Source organism: Prionailurus viverrinus, unplaced genomic scaffold (assembly GCF_022837055.1).
Source record: "Prionailurus viverrinus isolate Anna unplaced genomic scaffold, UM_Priviv_1.0 scaffold_35, whole genome shotgun sequence".
In the NCBI taxonomy this organism is placed as follows: Eukaryota; Metazoa; Chordata; class Mammalia; order Carnivora; family Felidae; genus Prionailurus; species Prionailurus viverrinus.
The window spans coordinates 427,081-435,473 of record NW_025927605.1 but is presented as its reverse complement, the minus strand read 5'-3'; positions in this window follow the sequence as shown (position 1 = coordinate 435,473).

Below are 8,393 nucleotides of genomic sequence, written 5' to 3'. Positions count from 1 at the left end.
CAGCCATGAATATTGGTTAAGTACAAAAACTGACCAGTGTGTTGTGGACAGAGAACTCATTTTTAAAGACCTTGAAGGAGAGCCTGAATTTCCAGCTGGCAGAGATTGTTTGGGGTGAGGTTTTCATTTCTCTGATGTTTCTGATTAAAACCTCCCAGCTTCTCTGGCTGAGTTAGGTCACTCTGGTCACTCGGCATTTCGGTATTTCCTGAGAATCGGAGCCGGGGCTGGCTAACAAATGGGCTCCTCGGCCCGTGACCCAGGGGCTCTGTGGGCTGGTGGCCTGAGATCCTGCTGTTCTCGCCCCTCCTTTGCGGGGTGGGGGGGGGGGGATGGGAGAGGACAGGTCATCCAGCTGGTAGGTGCTGAGACCCAGAGTGAGTCCACTTACCTGGGGGTTGTCTCTTAATGACCCAAAGCCGGTCCTGTCACTGTTCTGCCCTGAAACCCTCAGGGACCTTCTCTGGCTCTCCCAGGAGAGGGGGGAGGCCCCTGCCCCCGGCCTGCTGGAAGCAGCCTGGATCTTTCTCAGGACCCACTTTCTCACTTCCGGCCACTTGGGCCCCCAGTGAAAGCAGCCCCTCCCCCGCTCCCGACTCGGGCCACCTGTTGGCCTCCTTCACAGCCTCGGCCTCTGGAAACGACCCGTTTCCATGCACGAGTGTTGGAATAGAGTCTTCGAATAGAGTCCCTCTGGCCCACTGGGTTGTAAGCTCCCGGAGGGCCAGGCCTCACCCTCACTCCCCACTCCACCCCCAGCCCACAAGAGGCACCCAGGAGATACCGGTCAAAGCCATCGTTATAGTTAAGCATACAGTATTAATCCATACAACAATGACTTCAAAAATACTTCCCGGAAGATAGGCTTAGGAGCCGCGCAGACCCGCGTTCCCGTGCTATCTAAGCAAGTCTCAGCTTTGTCGTCTTTAAAGTGCAGACAAGAATCGCACTTGGCCTATTGGGCGGCCAGGGGGAAGTGAGGCCACGCACAGAGAGCACCCAGTGGAACGCCTGGCCGGGCAGAGCTCGCCTTGGCCAACACAGGCCGCTGTGATGACGATTCCCTCTGGCGACAGGGATGGGCGAAGGTGAGGGCCCAGGACCTCCTGTACAAGATCACACGGCCTTGTCTCCATTGAGGGTGGGCATCCATCATCGCACCACAGCTGTTCTGCCCCTCCGTTGGCATCATCTGATCTGCAATCGTTGCACTGCTTTGGTTCCCAAACTTGGCCGTATGTCGGACTCAAAGGGGAGTTTAATAGAAATAAAAATAAAAATAAAAAATCACCAGGCCTGAATTCAGTCTTGGAGAGTCTAGTGTAATTGATCCGGGGTGTGGCCTGGACCTCAGGACTTTTATTTATTTATTTATTTTTGGACCTCAGGACTTTTAAAAGGACCCCAGGTCATTCTACTGTGTGGCCAAGGGTGAGAACTGCGGCCTGGCCCCACGTGTGACTTTAGGGTCCTCTGCCCTCCTGACACTCCCTTCCCACCGGCCTGAAATTCATCTGGCACAGGGGCTTTCACAGCACAATAAAGATAAATGGCTTCAAAATGCTGATGACTAGGCACCTGTTGGGATGAGCACCGGGCATTGTATGGAAACCAGTTTGACAATAAATTTCATATAAAAAAAACGCAGATGACTGATTGAGGAGAGGAAATGGCCAAATGTCTTTCCTACACAGGCTCAGATTTTTCTCTGCCTTCCTGGCAGGGAGGGGATGAGAGCAGAGGAGCTGGGTCCTGGGATTGGGATGGAAAAGGGAGACAGGATCCGGTGTCTGGAGACCTACGTCCTAAGCTTTGCCACCGTGTAAATATGGACAAATCAGCTGTCTCTCCCACCTGACATCTCAGTTCCCCGCTCCGTGAAATGACATCTGTTTGAGAGCCCACATCCTAAAGCTAGGACCAATTCCATCATCCCTAAGAACCAGCCTTCCCGCAATCCTGAAGCCTGCATGCAGATTCCCTGGCCCCTCGCTTGCCCTGCTTTCTGAAGTTTATTTGTTTAGCACAATCGCGTTATTATAAAGCCTAATTCCCAGAAGACATCACTGTAATTTTGAGGTTATGAAGCAACTCTAAGGTAACTTGGGAGGTGTTGACAAGCAGAGGTCATGGGGGAATCAGCTTTTTATTGCATAGAAGAAAATCTTCTCTAATCAGCTGGAGGCTTATCTTCAGTTGGATGTTGCCTAAGAGTGAAAATGTTTCCTCTCTTAGCAGATCAATGTGGAGCCACTGTAGTAACTTTAAAAAAAATTGTTTTTTAATCTTTATTTATTTTTGAGAGAGAGACAGAGTGTGAGCAGGGGAGGAGCTGAGGGGAGGGAGACACAGAATCCGAAGCAGGCTCCAGGCTCCGAGCTGTCAGCCCAGAGCCTGACGCGGGGCTCAAACTCACAGACGGCGAGATCATGACCTGAGCCAAATTTGGTGGCTTAACCGACTGAGTCACCCAGGCGCAGGCGCCCCTGTAATAACTTTTTTACACTATTTTTTTTTTTTTTAATGGAATCCTGTTCCTGGTCCTGTGGTCGCCAACTAATGGACGAGATTTTATAGTTCTTAGGAGAAAGAAATGGAAATTCTCAGGAAGACACAGGAGACATAGAAAGTCCTTCTAATTAGACACAGGAATGAGGAGGGTTGAGGTAGGGGAATGTCCTGGAACCAGCCTGAAGGGCGGGCCCGGGAAGTGTCCCTGGGCAACTGCTTTTGGCTTTCAGACTTTTTTTTTTTTTTTCCAAGCTCAGAGCCTCCCAGCTACAGAGCCCCATCAGGCCACGATGATTACACAAATCACAAACATCTAGTGCCAGCCCCATCAGGCCCGAGCCCAACTTTTTTTGAATAGTAGCACTTGCACATTTGAGGTCAAGCTCTGTTGCAAACGGAGAGGAAGGGTATTCGGGAAAGGACAGACTTTTTCCAGAAAATCTCTGGCACCCAGCCCCCTTCCCCCAATTCAGCTTTGGGAGCACGTCCAAAGCAAGGCATCTCCAGAAGACTGCTCAGATCCTAGAGAAACTTTCTAGGTGAAATCCACGCAATCACGCCAAGATGTGTGTCGGCTTAGTCCCCTTGTGCCTGATACTGGTTAGACGTGCAAGTGGGGGCTGGGAGGTAAGTAAACTTGGCATTATCCCTGTGTTCTCCTTTGAAGGAGTTGAACAATTCTGTGTTCCAGGCACGGTGGATTCAGAGGTGAGGAAGATCTGCCCCTACTCTGGAGGGGTTCACAGTCCACGGGGGTGGTGGGGGGGAGACAGACCACAGGTCTGGCTTGACTATCCTGCTGCCCTAGGGCTGGACCCCACCTGGGCAGACCCTGGCTCTTGGCCCCACTCACAGTGGTCACTATTCCTCGCCCCCTACCCCCTATCCCACTGGCTGCCTGACGGGCTAGCTGGTTGACCTAGCTGCCCGATAATAACACATCTTGATTCCTGAGTTTGTTGGTACCTCCTGAGATATTGCTGTTGAGGCAGATGCCCAACTCATCTAACCCTCATCGAAGCCCCGACAGACCAGCTGCAGGCCAGAGGGGAGAGTACTCAGCACAAACCCCCATGAGAGCTCAGAGAAACATTTGAACAATTCTGGGGGCAGTGTTTCCCAAAGTGTGCTCTGAGCAACAGCGATCCGATGCGGTGTTCCTCCGAAACGAAAAGATTTTGTGGACAAATAAGTTTGGGAAACTGCGCGTGCTCTAGATTCCCCCTTAGACGTTGAACACACAGAAGGCTCTGAGACTCCTGTATGAAAAAACATGACTTTTTTAGCCCATCCCTGGGGCTACTCAGCTGTGTCAGTGTTCCTTAAACTGAAATGAGAGGGCACTCATCCCAAAATCTCTTGGGGGTGCTTGTTGGAAATAGAGAATCCCCGGCCCGGCTGCAGACTTTCTGAGTCAGAATCTCTGGAGCCATGACCCAGGAATCTGCTTTGAACAAGTTCCCAGCTAATTGTGATGCATGCTTAGGCCGAGAACCCCAGATAAACCTTCCCCGGCCTTGGTTTTTTCTCAGAGTATTGTAAAGATCCAGAGATAAGCTCGAGCAAAAGACTAGTCAGAAAGAAACTGCACACTTCCCAATTCATTCTATGGGGCCAATGTTACCCTGATAGCAAAACCAAGCAAAATTCAGTACAAGCAGAGAAAACCGGAGACCAATAAAAATAATGACTGTAGGTGTAAAAATCCTCAACAAAATACTAGCAAACCAAACCCAGCAACATATCCGAAGGATTACACATCATGATCAAGTGGGATTTATCCTAGACATGCGACGATGGTTTAACATCTGTTACATCAGTAAATGTAATACAGCATAACGGCAGAACCACTGGAACAAAGAAATGGCCCAGTAGTTGGACGTGCATGTGGGGTCAAGGAGGAGATTGAAAAAATGGAAGATAGTAGAGACAAATGAAATGATCCGATTCTTGGGCGCCTGGGTGGCTCAGTCGGTTAAGTGTCCGACTTCAGCTCAGGTCATGATCTCACAGTCTATGAGTTTGAGCCCCGCGTCGGGCTCTGTGCTGACAGCTTAGAGCCTGGAGCCTGCTTGGGATTCTCTGTCTCCCTCTCTCTCTGCCCCTCCCCTGCTCGTGCTCTGTCTCTCTCTGTCTCAAAAATAAATAAAAACATTTTTTTTTAAATTAAAAAAAAGAAATGATTCAGAGGAGGAATTGCCGGTGCCAGAAAGGACAGAACTTCTCAGGAGTCTAGTTCCTGAGAAGGCGAGAGGAAATGGCATCTGCCTCATGTGGGGCAAATGGTCTTGGAGAGGAGCAGGGACACCCTTCCAACTGTGGTAAGGAGAAAGAGAACATGGTACAGGTGGGGAGGTGGGAAGGGTAGGGTCCTCCTGAGGCATTGCTTCTATTTCTTTTTAAAGTTTATTTTTGTTTATTTTGAGGGAGAGAGAGAAAGAGAGAGAGAGAGAACACGTGCAAGGGGGAGAGAGGCAGAGAGAGAGAGAGAATCCTAAGCAGGTTCTCCACTGTCGGCACAGAGCTCGACACGGGGCTTGATATCATAAAATGTGATATCATGACCTGAGCCGAAATCAAGAGTCGGATGCTTAACTGACTAAGCCACCCAGGCACCCCAGATTGCTTCTATTTTCTAATTGCAGTTGTCTCCTTGCCTTCTTTCTCCCTTCCTCCCTCCCTTCCTCTTCCTTTCTCCCTCCCTTCCTCCCTCCCTCTTCCTTTCTCCCTCCCTTCCTCGCTCCCTCTTCCTTCCTTCCTTCCTTCCTTCCTTCCTTCCTACAAGCATTCATTGAGCACCGAATGCACACTATGACACTGTTCGAGGTGCTGAAGTTATAGCAATCAACAATTTGTTTGTTTTGCCTTTCTTCAGAAAACATTTTAAGAAACATGTCAAACATACAGAAAATTTGAAAGAATTTTATGTGAGCACTCATATGCCAGCTAGATCCTACAGTTAACATTTTGCTCTATTGGTTTAATCATGTATCCATACATCTCTCTCCATCCATCTACCCACCCACCCACTCATCCACCAATTTTCCATCTTTTTATTGTTTTGAATCATTTCAAAGAAAGTTGTAGACACCAGTATATTTTACCCCTAAACACTTAATCAGGATATATACAATTAAGTAGACTTCAATATTTGTTTATCTTTTTTAGGTAAATAAAATTTATTAAAAACATTTTTTTTATGTATATTTATTTTTGAGACAGAGAGAGAGATAGAGAGAGTAGGGGAGGGGCAGAGAGAGAGAGACAGAGACACAGAATCCAAAGCAGGCTCCAGGCTTTGAGCTGTCAGCACAGAGCCCGATGCAGGGCTCAAACTCACAGACCGTGAGACCATGACCTGAGCTGAAGTCGGACGCTTAACCGACTGAGCCACCCAGGGGCCCCTAAGGTAAAATTTATATACAAGAATTGCACAGATCTTAATTATACCTGAATCTCAAGTATGAGTGAATTTTGACAAATGCCTGTACTTATAGAAGTCAAACCCATATCAAAATATAGTACATCATCATCATCCCAGAAAATCCCCCATGTTTCCTCCTGGTCTCTTCTTATCCCTACCCAGGTAACCATCATTCTAATATTTTCACCAGAGATTAGCTTTACCTATTCTAGGATTTCATATGAGCCAAATTGTATTATATGTATTTTTGTATGTCTAGCTTCCGTCTGTCAGCACAATGGGAGAATCGTTCACGGTGCTACATGTGTAGGTAGTTAATTCTTTTCATTGCTAAGTAAATCCCATTATATGATTATACCAGAGGAATTATTTATTCTTCTGTTATAGCCATCAGACTTGTTTCTAGTTTGTAGCCATTAAGAATAAAGCAGCTCTGGGGCGCCTGGGTGGCTCAGTTGGTTAAGCATCCAACTTCAGCTCAGGTCATGATCTCGTGGTTTGTGAGTTCGAGCCCCGCGTCGGGCTCTGTGCGGACAGCTCGGAGCCTGGAGCCTGCTTCGGATTCTGTGTCTCCCCCTCTCTCTGCCCCTCCCCTGCTCATGCTCCTTCTCTGCCTCTCAATAATGAATAAACGTTTAAAAAAAAAAAAAAGAAGAAGAAGAAACCAGCTCTGAACATTCTTGTGGGCATATTTTGTGTGTGTGTGGACATATGTTTTCCTTTCTCTTAAGTGAATACCTAGGCGTAGAATTGCTGGGATAGGTTTTGTTTTAAGAAACTACCAGATTTTTATCCCAAGTGCTGAAGTTATGCGATTTTACATTCCTTCTAGCGATGTGCGAGAGTTCTGATTGTTTCACATCCTTGCCAGCGTTTGATGCTATCAGTCTTTAATTTTAGCTATTCTGGTAGGTGTATAGCTGGCGTCCCATTGTGGTTTTATTCTGCATATTCCTAATGACTAATGATGTTAAGCATTTTTTCCTATGCTTCTTGGCCCTCTGAATATTTCCCCTTGTGAAGTTTTTATTCAAATCTTTTGTCTATTTTAAAAATTGTGTCCTCTATCTTTTTATTAGGGAGTGGCAGGGGTTCTTTATATATTCTGTGTACATGTCCTCTGTCAGATATATTTTGCAAATATTTTCTTCCAGTCTGAGGCTTGCTGTCATTTTCTTAATGGTGTATTTTTTATTTTGATGAAGTATAATTTCTCAATCTTTTAAAAATAGTTGTTTCTGTGTTCCGTTTTAAGATACCTTTGTCTACCGCTAAGTCTCAAAGATATTCTCCTACATTTTCCTCTAGAAGTTTTATGATTTTAGCTGCTTCTGAATGAGGTCAGTCATTCATTTAAAATCAGTTTCTGTGAATGGTGTGAAGGAGGAGTTGAAGTTTCTTTTTTTTTTCCATGTGGATAGCCGGTTCTAGCATCGTTTGTTGAAAAAACTCTCGGGGCGCCCGGGTGGCTCAGTTGGTTAAGTGGCCGACTTCAGCTCAGGTCATAATCTTGCAGTTCATGAGTTCCAGCCCTGCGTTGGGCTCCGTGCTGACAGCTCAGAGCCTGGACCCTGCCTCGGATTCTGTGTCTCCCTCTCTCTCTGCCCCTCTTCCATTCACACTCTGTCTCTCTAAAAAATGAACAAACATTAAAAAATTTAAAAAAAGACAGAGAAAAGAAAAACCTTCCCCTTTCCATTGAAATGCTTTGGTGATTGTATAACGAAATCAAATGACTGTTTAAGTGTTGGCCTGTTTCCGGGCTCTATCTTCTATTCCATGGATCTATTTGTTTGTCACCATGATCGTGCTGCAATGCCTCAGTTTCTCTAGTCTTCTACTAAATCAGGAAGTCAGGTAAGGTAAACTCTTTCATTTCGTTGTTTTTCAAGAAGCTTTGAATATTACAGGTCCTTGGCGTTTCCATAAAAAATTTCAGGTCTGGGGCACCTGGGTGGCTCAGTCGGTTGAGTGCCTGACTTTGGCTCAGGTCATGATTTCACAGTTCATGGGTTCAGACCCCGCATTGGGTTCTGTGCTGACAGCTCAGAGTCTGGAGCCTGCTTCAGATTCTGTGTCTCTCTATCCCTCCTCTGCTTGTGCTCTCTCTTTCAAAAAAAAAAATTAAAAAATTAAAAAATTTTTTGAAAAAGTTTTCGGGTCAACATGTCAACTTCTACAAAAGAATCTGCTGGAATTGTGCTTGAAATTGCGTTGCCTCTAAAGATCATTTTGAAGGGAACAGACATCCCAATATTGATACTCAACATTGAGCCCTTGCCAATCCATGAACCACGAACGGATGTCTCCATTTCTCTAGGTCTTCTTGAATTTCGAATTTCTTTCAGCAATATTTTGTAGTCCTCGGCGCACAGGCCTTAGGCATCTTTTGTGGAACTTACTCCAAAGTATTTCGTGTGTGTGCACGCGTCTGTGTGTGTGTGTGTTTAATGCTGTT